The sequence below is a fragment of the Melanerpes formicivorus genome, unplaced genomic scaffold (assembly GCF_026170545.1).
Source record: "Melanerpes formicivorus ecotype bairdi unplaced genomic scaffold, bMelFor1.0.p_v2 SCAF_112, whole genome shotgun sequence".
Classification (NCBI taxonomy): domain Eukaryota; kingdom Metazoa; phylum Chordata; class Aves; order Piciformes; family Picidae; genus Melanerpes; species Melanerpes formicivorus.
Window position 1 is genome coordinate 31,744 of NW_027142464.1, and position 12,533 is coordinate 44,276.

General features: G+C 53.4%; 1 protein-coding gene across 1 annotated transcript in view; it reads left to right on the top strand.

Annotated features, from left to right (window-relative positions):
• The window catches only part of CRHR1 (corticotropin releasing hormone receptor 1), a 49,702-nt gene that overhangs the window by 13,877 nt on the left and 23,292 nt on the right, over positions 1-12,533 (top strand). The window lies entirely within an intron of this gene.

Sequence of the window (12,533 nt, forward strand, 5' to 3'; positions counted from 1 at the left end):
CCTCAGCAGTGCTGAGCACAGGGCACAAGGACTTCCCTGCTCCTGCTGGCCACACTCTTCCTGATGCAGGCCAGGATGCCATTGGCCCTCTTGGCTGCCTGGGCACACTGCAGGCTCATGTTCAGCCTACCATCAACCAGTTCCCCCAGGTCCCTCTCTGCCTGGCTGCTCTCAGCCACTCTGAACCCCTGCCTGGGGTTGTTGTGGCCAATGTGCAGAACCCAGCCCTTGGATGTGTTCAATCTCCTGCCTATGCCCACCCCCATCTGCCAACCCCCTGCCCAGGGGTGACAACTGGAGATTGTGACTTCCTTGGGGAACCACCTCAGCAGTGCAGTGTGGCCACCATGTGCTCAGGCCCCAGCCCTGCTCCACCCCACCCCCATGGCTCCTAGAGCTGTGCCCCTGGGAACTTTGGGATGCCACCAGCCATGAGGAGCTTCTGGGGACATGGCCATGGCCAGGACTGGCTCAGCTGAGCTGGGTGAGACCAGCAGGGTCATGGAGAGCTCCCTCCTACACAACACCCATAGATGAGTTTGCATCCAGCTGGGTCAGGTCCAAGCTGTGCTTGTGCCAGAAGTGGCTTTTAGCTGTAATCAAGGCATGCCTTGGATGTCACCTCAGCGGTGGCAGCTCTGCTCCAGTGACAGCTTTTGGGGGAGGAACCGTGGCTGAGGGAGAGGAGCTCACAGGGACAAGCAGGAAAGTGCTTCCCAGCTCAGGGATGCTGCAGTTTGTTTCCCTACAAGGGACTGGAGACCAGAGCAGGCTCCCAGCAACTGCCCAGCTTGCCGCAGCCCCTGCTGCTGGAGCAGCTCTCTCCATCAGGGTGATGGATGGTTTCATAGTTTCATAGTTTCATTCAGAGTTGGAAGGGGACCACAAGGATCATCCAGTTCCAACCCCCCTGCCATGGGCAGGGACACCCCACACTAGATCAGCCTGGCCAGAGCCTCAGCCAGCGTGGGCTTAAACACCCCCAGGGACAGGGCCTCAACCACCTCCCTGGACAACCCATTCCAGGGTCTCACCACTCTCATGGGGAAGAACTTCCTCCTCACATCCAGCCTGAATCTCCCCACCTCCAGCTTCATTCCATTCCCCCTAGTCCTATCACTACCTGAGATCCTCAGAAGTCCTTCCCCAGCCTTCCTGTAGCCCCCTTCAGATCCTGGAAGGCCACAATGAGGTCACCTGGGAGCCTTCTCTTCTGCAGACTGAACAGCCCCAACTCCTTCAGTCTGTCCTCACAGCAGAGCAGCTCCAGCCCTCTGATCATCCTTGTGGCCCTTCTCTGGACACGCTCCAGCACCTCCACATCCCTCTTGGAATAGGGGCTCCAGAACTGGACACAGTACTCCAGGTGGGGTCTCACCAGGGCTGAGTAGAGGGGGAGGATCACCTCCCTCGACCTGCTGGCCACACTTCTGATTCAGCCCAGGATCTGATTGGCTTTGCAGGCTGCAAGTGCACATTGAGAGCTCCTGTTGAGCTTTTTGTCCACCAGCACCCCCAAGTCTCTCTCCTCAGGGCTGCTTTCCAGCCAGTCCCTGCCCAGCCTGGATTTGTGCCTGGGATTGCCTCGGCCCAGATGCAGGACCCTGCCCTTGCTCTTATTGAACTTCATGAGGTTGGCTTGTGCCCACCTCTCCAGCCTGTCCAGGTCCCTCTGGATGGATCCCTTCCCTCCAGCGTGTCTGCTGCACCACACAGCTTGGTGTCATCAGCAAACTTGCTGAGGGTGCACTCAATGCCACTGCCCATGGCACCCACAAAGACGTGTGGTGGAGGCTGGGCTCGAATGGATGGCTGCTCACCACCCAGCTCCCATTAACAGCAGCATTAAAACTTCCCTCTTCAAGACTCCCAGCTTGGCAGAGGCTGATTCAGGGCCTGGCTTGAGCCCAGGCCACCACAGCCCTGCGGGGAGCATCCCTGGAGCATCCCCAGCCCACGGGGGTGGGGGCAGAGAGCCAAAGGAGAGCAACGCTGCCTCTGAAAGTGGAAGTGCTGATGTGTTTCTGGCCAGGGCATGGTGCAAAGGAGAAACCTGATCATTACTCATGTGCTGTGCTTCCTGAAGGTGTCATCCCTCTGCTCAGCAAGGTGGCTGTCCTTGGCCAGGTTGGGCTGTGACAAATGGCACTTGTCTGCTTCTTACTCACCTCTCCTGGTGCCACACGGCCAGCTCTGAGGGCTCTGAGCCACAGAAGCGACAGCCAAGCCCTCCCATGGTGTGTGGACCAGCTGGTGGCATAGCCCAGGGCAGCAGGCAGATCCCAGAGCCTGCTTGTGCCCAGCTCATGGCCTTTGCCACCCAGTTCTGGAGACTCCTGAGCCCAGAGGAAGGGGCAGAGGCAGGGGAGAATCTCTGCCATGGCTTTGCTGGTGGCTGTGCCATGCAACCACTCTCACCCTCGAGCAGTGGGAGCTGCTCTCTGCAAGGATTGGGCTTTGTTCAGGGATTTATTAGTGCAGGGATTTAGTAGTGTGACCCTAAGCAGGACTTAGTGCACCTCGATGCCCATCACCCTGGGATGGGGGAGCACAACACGGCAGGCTTCAGGCTTGCACAGTCTCCAGCTCCTCCACACATCCAAGCTGTCACCCCCAGAGCAAGCCATTCATTTGAGGGGGGGATGGCTCATGTGAGAGCTGTTTTGCAGCCCGGGGTGGGAGCTTAGAAGAAGAAGAAGAGCTGTAGCTAATTGTCTGCTGGTTAAGTGGAGCTCAGAGCCAGCCCTCATCCTTGGGGTGCATTTAAGCCCTGCCTGAGTCAGGCAGCGATTCCTAGGGAGGGCTATTTGCGAAGCTGGAGCCTTTGTTTGGAGGCTATTTAGCGTGGGGAGTTGTTAGGATGACACTAATGAGAACTGCAGTGAGGCTGTGAGACTTAATTTGTTAACATCTACAGAGCCCTGGGGAAATGGCACATGCTGCTAACAGCAGCCCAGCGGTCCTCCAGCTCTGCAGGGCATGGCTGGCATGCACAGAGGAGCCCTGCCTCGCACCTCAGCATCCCTCCTCTGAAAAAGCAGCCCAGCGTGGGCTCTCCTCCTCCCTCGAGTCACCAGCCCTTCCTTCCTTAATCTCACGGAGGTTTAATGAGGATTCATGGCTGGGCAGTGATACCAGCAGGGTGCCAAGAGCTCCCCGAGGCTGGAAAAGGTCTCTGCTGACAGCAGTGTGGTGGAGACAGACCCAGGATGATGCTCCCCAGGCTCATGGGGTGCAGGAATTGCCAGCAAAACCTCATCCCTGGAAGCAGAGCAGCTGAGCCCCACAGAGCTCCCTCCTCCTGGCCTGCAGCAGGAAGAGTGTGGCCAGCAGGAGCAGGGAAGTCCTTGTGCCCTGTGCTCAGCACTGCTGAGGCCACACCTGGAGTCCTGTGTCCAGTTCTGGGCTCCTCAGCTTAGGAAAGAGGTTGAGCTGCTGGAAGGTGTCCAGAGAAGGGCAAGAAAGCTGGGGGAGGGGTCTGGAGCACAGCCCTGGGAGGAGAGGCTGAGGGAGCTGGGGTTGTTTAGCCTGGAGAAGAGGAGGCTCAGGGGGAGACCTTCTTGCTCTCTGCAACTCCCTGCAGGGAGGTTGGAGCCAGGTGGGGGTTGGTCTCTTCTCCCCAGGCAAGCAGCACCAGAACAAGAGGACACAGTCTCAAGCTGTGCCAGGGGAGGTTTAGGCTGGAGGTGAGGAAGAAATTCTTCCCAGCAAGAGAGATTGGCCACTGGGATGTGCTGCCCAGGGAGGTGGTGGAGTCCCCAGCCCCTGGAGGGGTTTATGCCTGGATGAGGCACTTGGTGCCATGGTTTAGTTGATCAGATGGTGTTGGGTGATAGCTTGGACTTGATGATGTCTAAGATCTTTTCCAACCTGGTTAATTCTCTTCCCTTCCCTTCCCTTCCCTTCCCTTCCCTTCCCTTCCCTTCCCTTCCCTTCCCTTCCCTTCCCTTCCCTTCCCTTCCCTTCCCTTCCCTTCCCTTCCCTTCCCTTCCCTTCCCATCAGCAGTTATTTACCCATCTTCCTCTAAGCACACTCTCCCCAGCACAGGGCTGTGTCCCTTGGCACTCAGTCTCCTGCACAGCTGTGATGATCCCAGCTGGCACTGCTGGTGTGCATCAAAAACCACTCCCTGGTGAGCCTCTGGCTCTGGCCAGTGCTGGCACAGGTGAGCAGCTTTGCACACCCCATCCACAAGGCTGCTTTCCTCAGCACCACTCAGTACCACAGAATGGGAGGGGTTGGAAGGGCCCTCTGGAGGTCATCCAACCCAAGCCCCCTGACAGAGCAGGGTCACCCAGAGCAGGTCACACAGCAACACATCCAGGCAGGCTTTGAATACCTCCAGAGGTGGAGACTCCACCACCTCTCTGAGCAGCCTGCTCCAGTGCTCCACCACCCTTGAATTAAAGAAGTTCCTCCTCATGTGTAGATGGAACTCTCTGTCTTCAGGCTGGTGTCTGTTACTCCTAGTCCTGTCTGGGGGCACCACTAGAAAAATCCTGGTCCCACCCTCCTGACATCCAGCCTTGAAGTATTGATCAGCATTGACCAGATCCCCCCTCAGGCTGCTCTTCTCCAGGCTAAAAAGCCCAAGTTCTCTCAGTCTTTCCTCTTAAGAGAGGTGCTCCCTAATCCTCTTTGAAGCCTTTGGATCCCTGCTCCAGGCAGGAAACAAACCAGGCAAGACTTGAGGTCAACATGCTGCATTAGAAAAGTGAGGCCACTGCACCCCCAGAACCTTTGGAAGCCAAGAAATGCAACTGGCTTGAGAGCAGCCCTGGAGAAAAGGCCTTGGGGGGGCTGGGGGAGGAGAAGTTCAGCAGGAGCCAGCAGGGAGCACTTGCAGCCCAGAGAGCCAAGCAGAGCCTGGGCTGCAGCAAGAGAAGTGTGGCCAGCAGGGCCAGGGAGGGGATTCTGCCCCTCTGCTCCACTCTGCTGAGACCACAGCTGCAGCTCTGGGGCCAGCTCTGGAGCCTCTGTGCCAGGAAGGATCTGGAGGGGCTGGAAGGTGTCCAGAGCAGGGCCAGGAGGAGGAGCAGAGGGCTGGAGCTGCTCTGCTGTGAGGCCAGACTGAGAGAGCTGGGGTTGTGCAGGCCGGAGAGGAGAAGGCTCCCAGGAGACCTTCCAGGATCTGCAGGGGGCTACAAGAAAGCTGGGGAGGGACTTTTGAGGGTGTCAGGGAGGGATAGGATTGGGGGAATGGAGCAAAACTAGAAGTGGGGAGATTGAGATTGGATGTGAGGAAGAAGTTGTTGCCCAGGAGGGTGGTGAGAGCCTGGCAGAGGCTGCCCAGGGAGGTGGTGGAAGCCTCCTGCCTGGAGGTGTTTGCAGCCAGGCTGGAGGTGGCTGTGAGCAACCTGCTGTAGTGTGAGGTGTCCCTGCCCATGGCAGGGGGGTTGGGGCTGGCTGAGCCTTGAGCTCCCTTCCAACCCTGACAATTTATTTAGGAAAGATGTTGAGCTGCTGGAAGGTGTCCAGAGGAGGGCAAGAAAGCTGGGGAGGGGTCTGGAGCACAGCCCTGGGAGGAGAGGCTGAGGGCTGACAATTCTGTGACTCTATGACATTCCCAGACTCTCTTTGCAGAGAGGCTCAGCATCACTTGTCCTGGGTGGATGAGCTCTTGTTCCAATGGCTCCAAGTCTGCAGATTGCCTCAGAGCAGGGATTTGTTTTCCTGATGGCTTCAGCTCCCCGGGGTCTGGGCGCAGCTGCTTCTCGCCTCAGCCTTGCCACAAAGCTCACGGCAGAGGGACAAGGTCACTTCACCCAGCAGGGCAGAGCATCCCCCTGCAGCTGCAGCATCTCTTCCCATCGTGGCACCTCCCCGGGGAAGGCAGGGGGGTGGGATCTGAGCAGATGGGAAAGTCTCTCCTTAAGGCACAGATGAGGCTTCTCCAAGCAGCCCAGCAGGAAGCACTCAGAGGAGGGGGCTGGGAGGGCTCCTGGGGTTGTTTTGCTGCTCAGAGCAGTCGAGCTCAGATCAGCCCAAGGGGGTTGCACCCAACATGCTAACAGCCCCAGCTGGTCCTGGCTGCACCATTCACCCCTCTGAGCTGTTAAACAGTTGTCACAATCACTTCTTATCCTCAGTGCCCTGGGTGAGCTCAGGAGAGAGGAGGGAGCACAGCTGATTCCTTCCCAGGAAGGAAAGGTTTCCTGCTGCAGCAAGGACTTGGGGTAGTTTAGTCTGGAGCAGAGGAGGCTGAGAGGAGACCTCACTGCTCTCTACAACTGCCTGAAAGGAGGTTGGAGTGAGGTCAGGGTTGCTCTCTTCTCCCTAGGATTAGATGACAGAACAAGAGGAAATTGTCTCCAGTTGTGCCAGGGGAGGTTGAAGCCCAGGCTGGATGAGGCTGTGGGCAGCCTGATCTAGTGTGGGGTGTCCCTGCCCATGGCAGGGGGGTTGGAACTGGATGATCCTTGTGGTCCCTTCCAACCCTGACTGATAGTATGATACTATGAAGCTTAGTTTAGAGGTCAAGGAGCCAGGGGAGATTGTCCTGCCCCTCTACTCTGCCCTAATGAGGCCACTGCTGGAGTCCTGGGTCTAGCTCTGGGCTTTCCAAGAGAGACAGGGAGCTGCTGGAGACAGTTCAGTGGAGGCTACAGCCTGGAGCATCACTTTGAGGAGGAAAGGCTGAGAGCCCTGGGGCTGTTGAGCCTGGAGAAGGGAAGCCCCAGAGGGGATCTGAGCACTGCTCAGCAAGAGCTAAAAGGTGGAGGGCAAGAGGCTGGGGTCATGATGTCCTAGAGATGTTCAGTTCACACTGAGCCCAGCTTCCAGGACAAGATGCAAGCAGGTGAAGACATTTATTATGTTATACAGCAAGATTATCTAGTCTCTCAGAAGGCACAGGTGTCACATCTTAATTGGTTATTTACTCCTGGCAGGGATGTAATTAAGGCATACAATAGGCTAACACCACAAAACACTGTTTTAACACAGCCAACCAAACTCTGCCCAATTTCTCTCCTCCAGTTACAAGATGTTTACAATCCTTTCTGAGTCAAAGCCTAAGCACAGCCCTGCCTAATTCGAGCAAAGGCAAATCTTCCCCATGGAATAGCATGGAATGGAATAGGATAGGAATAGAATAGGAATGGAATAGGATAGGAATAGAATAGGATAGGAATAGAATAGGATAGGAATAGAATAGGAATGGAATAGGATAGGAATAGAATAGGGTAGGAATAGAATAGGAATGGAATAGGATAGGAATAGAATAGGGTAGGAATAGAATAGGAATGGAATAGGATAGGAATGGAATAGGAATGGAATAGGATAGGAATAGAATAGGGTAGGAATAGAATAGGAATGGAATAGGATAGGAATGGAATAGGAATAGAATAGGATAGGAATAGAATAGGATAGGAATAGAATAGGAATGGAATAGGATAGGATAGGAATAGAATAGGAATGGAATAGGAATGGAATAGGATAGGAATGGAATAGGAATGGAATAGGATAGGAATAGAATAGGGTAGGAATAGAATAGGAATAGAATAGGATAGGAATAGAATAGGATAGGAATAGAATAGGAATGGAATAGGATAGGATAGGAATAGAATAGGAATGGAATAGGAATGGAATAGGATAGGATAGGAATAGAATAGGAATGGAATAGGAATAGAATAGAATAGAATAGAATAGAATAGAATAGAATAGAATAGAATAGAATAGAATAGAATAGAATAGAATAGAATAGAATAGAATTAACCAGGTTGGAAAAGACCTTTGAGATAACCAAGTCCAACCTCTCCCCCAGCACCATCTGATCAACTAAACCATGGCACCAAGGGCCTCATCCAGGCTCCTCCTAAACACCTCCAGGGATGGGGACTCCACCACCTCCCTGGGCAGCACATCCCAGTGGCCAATCTCTCTTGCTGGGAAGAACTTTCTCCTCACCTCCAGCCTAAACCTCCCCTGGCACAGCTTGAGACTGTGTCCTCTTCCCTGGGAGAAGAGACCAACCCCCACCTGGCTGCAACCTCACTGCAGGGTTGGTCTCCCCTCAGCCTCCTCTTCTCCAGGCTAAGCAACCCCAGCTCCTGCAGCCTCTCCTCACAGGGCTGTGCTCCAGACCCCTCCCCAGCCTTGTTGCCCTTCTCTGGACACCTTCAAGTCTCTCAATGTCCTTCTTAAACTGAGGAGCCCAGAACTGGACACAGGACTCAAGGTGTAGCCTAACCAATGCTGAGTAACCTTCCAAAGCTATCCAAAAGCAACCCTTGTCCTACTCCTCCCACTTTTGACTTGTCAGAGGTGCCCAGTGACAGAGGAAAAGGGCAATGGGCACAAACTGGAACTCAGGAGGTCTCACTTGAACATGAGCAAAAGCATTTTCACTGTGAGGGTGCTGAAGGACTGGAGCAGGCTGCCCAGAGAGGTTGGGGATTCTCCTTCTGTGGAGACTTTCCAAACCCACCTGGGTTCATTCCTGTGTGACCATCAGCAAACCTGCTTTAGCAGGGGGCATTGTGTGGAATGGAATGGAATGGAATGGAATGGGATAGAATAATGGAATGGAATGGAATGGAATGGAATGGAATGGAATGGAATGGAATGGAATGGAATGGGACAGAAGAATGGAATGGAATGGAATGGAATAGAATAATGGAATGGAATGGGAGAGAAGAATGGAATGGAATGGAATGGAATGGAATGGAATGGAATAATGGAATGGAATGGGAGAGAAGAATGGAATGGAATGGAATGGAATGGAATGGAATGGAATGGAATGGAATGGAATGGAATGGGATAGAAGAATGGAATGGAATGGGATAGAAGAATGGAATGGAATGGAATGGAATGGAATGGAATGGAATGGAATGGAATGGAATAGAATAGAATAGAATAGAATAGAATAGAATAGAATAGAATAGAATAGAATAGAATAGAATAGAATAGAATAGAATAGAATAGAATAGAATAGACCAGGTTGGAAGAGGCCTTGGAGATCCTGGAGTGCCTCCCATCCCCTAGCAGGCTGTGATTCAGTGCTTCTGGTAGGAAGCAGTGTCCTGGCACATCTCAGCATGAGCAGCAGCTACCACAGTTACACTGTGCTTTGGACTGGAAGCAGGAAAATCATTGCCAGCTTCTGTGCTCAGATGTAGCCAAACTAGAAGCCTTTGCTAGGCAGGCTGTGCCAACAAGGCATCATTGTGTGTCTCTGCTCTCCTCCCCAGCAAAGCCCAGCCCACAGCAGGGAATCCACCACTTGCTGCTGCCCTTGGTAACAGAACAACTCCTACCCTGGCCCCTAACAGAGTCCAACCACCCTGCAGGTCATACCAGGAGGACAAGATAGGCCCCAAAGCCATCCCACCCCAGGAAATGCCCCCTGAGTGCCCATGCTCCACAGAAGCTGTGCATGGCTCTGTCTGAAGCGACGACGCTGAGCAGATGCACCAAATGCCAATGGCAGACCCCAGGCTTGATGCCTGCCATTCATTCTTCTCCAGAACAGCAGCAAAGACCCAAGGGGACAGTCAGTGATGGTGAATAGCAACCAGCTGAAAATTCATTACAAAGACACTCTGCTCTCATAACACTTAATTAGCCTGGGTAATTATTTTACATCGTGGATGATGGAGTTTGAATGCTTGGGAGGATTGCTGGGGAGGTGTTTTTTGAGGGCTGGACTCTTACAAAGGTGATTAGAAGCACCCCAGAGCCACTGAAAGCAGTGCTGGAGGTAGGGTGTGAGCAAGGATCTAAGTGTTTTGAGACCACCACAGCTCCTCCCAGCCGTGCTGGGTACTCAGCCCTGACTCAGAGAGAAAGCAAGCAGCTCCACCACCCCCAGGTCCAACCATTTGTCAGCAGAAACTGTCCCCCAGTGCCATTTCCCTCAGTGCCTCAAGGTGTTGCTCAAGCATTTAGCACATGGAATGGAATGGAATGGAATGGAATGGAATGGAATGGAATGGAATGGAATGGAATGGAATGGAATAGGATAGGATAGGATAGGATAGGATAGGATAGGATAGGATAGGATAGGATAGGATAGGATAGGACAGGATGGAATAGAGTGGAATGGAATGGAATGGAATGGAATGGAATGGAATGGAATGGAATGGAATGGAATAGGATAGGATAGGATAGGATAGGATAGGATAGGATAGGATAGGATAGGATAGGATAGGATAGGATAGGATAGGATAGGATAGGATAGGATGGAATAGAGTGGAATGGAATGGAATGGAATGGAATGGAATGGAATGGAATGGACCAGACCAGGTTGGAAAAGACCTCAAAGATCAAGTCCAACCTGTCACCCAACACCTCATGACAACTCAACCCTGGCTCCAAGTGCCACATCCAATTCCCTCTTGAACACCTCCAAGGATAGGGACTCCACCACCTCCCTGGGCAGCACATTCCAGTGGCCAACAACTCTCTCTGGCCAGCAACTTTCTCCTCACCTCCAGCTAAACCTCCCCTGGCACAGCTTGAGACTGTGTCCTCTTGTTCTGCTGCTGCTTGCCTGGGAGAAGAGTCCAACCCCCACCTGGCTGCAACATCATCTCCCAAGGGAAGTGGTGGAGCCCCCTACATTGGACAGTCTGAAGACTCAGCTTGCCAGGCTGCTGGGCCAGCTCATTTCAGGAATGGAATGGAATGGAATGGAATGGAATGGAATGGAATAGAATAGAATAGAATAGAATAGAATAGAATAGAATAGAATAGAATAGAATAGAATAGAATAGAATAGAATAGAATAGAATAGAATAGAATAGAATAGAATTAACCAGGTTGGAAAAGACCTTTGAGATCACCAAGTCCAACCTCTCACCCAACACCATCTGATCAACTAAACCATGGCACCAAGTGCCTCATCCAGGCTCTTCCTAAACACCTACTCTAGTCATGAGGTCTGTGGTGACAGGCTGGACTCGATGATCTTTGAGGTCTCTTCCAACCTTAGTGATACTGAATACTGAATACCTCCAGGGATGGTGACTCCACCACCTCCCTGGGCAGCACATTCCCATGGCCAATCTCTCTTGCTGGGAAGAACTTCTTCCTAACATCCAGCCTAAACTATGCTGTGACTCACAAACCTTGGACCAGATGATCCCTGGGGCCCCTTCCAACCTGGCATTCTGTGATCCTGTAATGATACTATGACTGGAATCAGGGGACTGGGTGCAGGTAGGACATCCTGTATCAAGAACAGTGTGGCCAGCAGGAGCAGGGAGGTCATTCTGCCCCTGTACACTGCACTGCTTAGGCCACACCTCGAGTCCTGTGTCCAGTTCTGGGCCCCTCAGTTTAGGAAGGAGGTTGACTTGCTGGAACGAGTCCAGAGAAGAGCAACAAAGTTGGTGAGGGGTTTGTAACACAGCCCTGTGAGGAGAGGCTGAGGGAGCTGGGGTTGCTCAGCCTGAAGAAGAGGAGACTCAGGGGTGACCTTATCACTCTCTCCAACTACCTGAAGGGAGGTTGTAGACAGGCGGATGATGGTCTCTTCTCCCAGGCACCCAGTACCAGAACAAGAGGACACAGTCTCAGGCTGCGCCAGGGGAGGTTGAGGTTGGATGTTAGGAAGAAGTTCTATACAGAGAGAGTGATTTCCCATTGGAATGGGCTGCCCAGGGAGGTGGTGGAGTCGCCGTCATTGGAGGTGTTCAGGAGGAGACTTGCTGGGGTGCTTGGTGCCATGGGTTAGCTGTTTGGGTGGGTTGGATTGGTTGATGGGTTGGACACGATGATCTTGAAGGTCTCTTCCAACCTGGTTTGGTTTATTCTAATAAAGGTTTATTCTAATAAAGGTTATCCATCCACCTCTCCTGCTGTCCAAGTGCAGAGCCCATAGCTGCCTGTGCAGCCAGCAGTGGTGGAAGAGAGGGAGCAGGCGTCTGCAGAGCCCGAGAGAGTAATCCCCCTGCAAACAGGGCTGGGCCTCAAAGCAGAGAGAGGAGCATTTAGCGCTGATCCATCTCATTTCCATACTAAGCAGTGCCACCGGGGAGCAGCTGCGGCAGACGGTCGTGCTGGGCAAACTGGTCATTGAAGCCCTCCCGGCGCTGGTTGCCTTCTCTGTTTGGCTTAACTCATTCCCAGCAGGAGGCTCTTTCTTTTCGTTCCCCTACACGCTGGTGAGAGCAGGAAGAGCAACATCTGCTTGCTGCAGCTTTTCTCCATCAAGCACTTCCCAGGGTGAGCCCGAGCAAAACATTGCAGCCACCCACGAGGTGAACAACTGGTGGGACAGACCTCAACGTGCTGCCCGCAGCAGCGCTGGGGAAGCCTGCTGTGTGCTGTGTGAAGGCTCGAGAGCTCCTACAGCCTGGCTGAGCCTGACCTCAGCTCACCCAACTGCAGGCACCGAGCCCAAATTTCCCCTCGCAGCACAGCGCTGAGCCGTGGGACAAGGAGGGGGCAGAGCCCCTGGTGGGGCTGCTCCACCTTCACCCCTGCCACGGTGGGACTGAGAGACCCCACCACCCAGTTTGTCATCTGGGGGGTGCCCAGAGTGCTTTAATGGGAGAGCCATCAGCATTCAAGCAGATGGGGAGATACG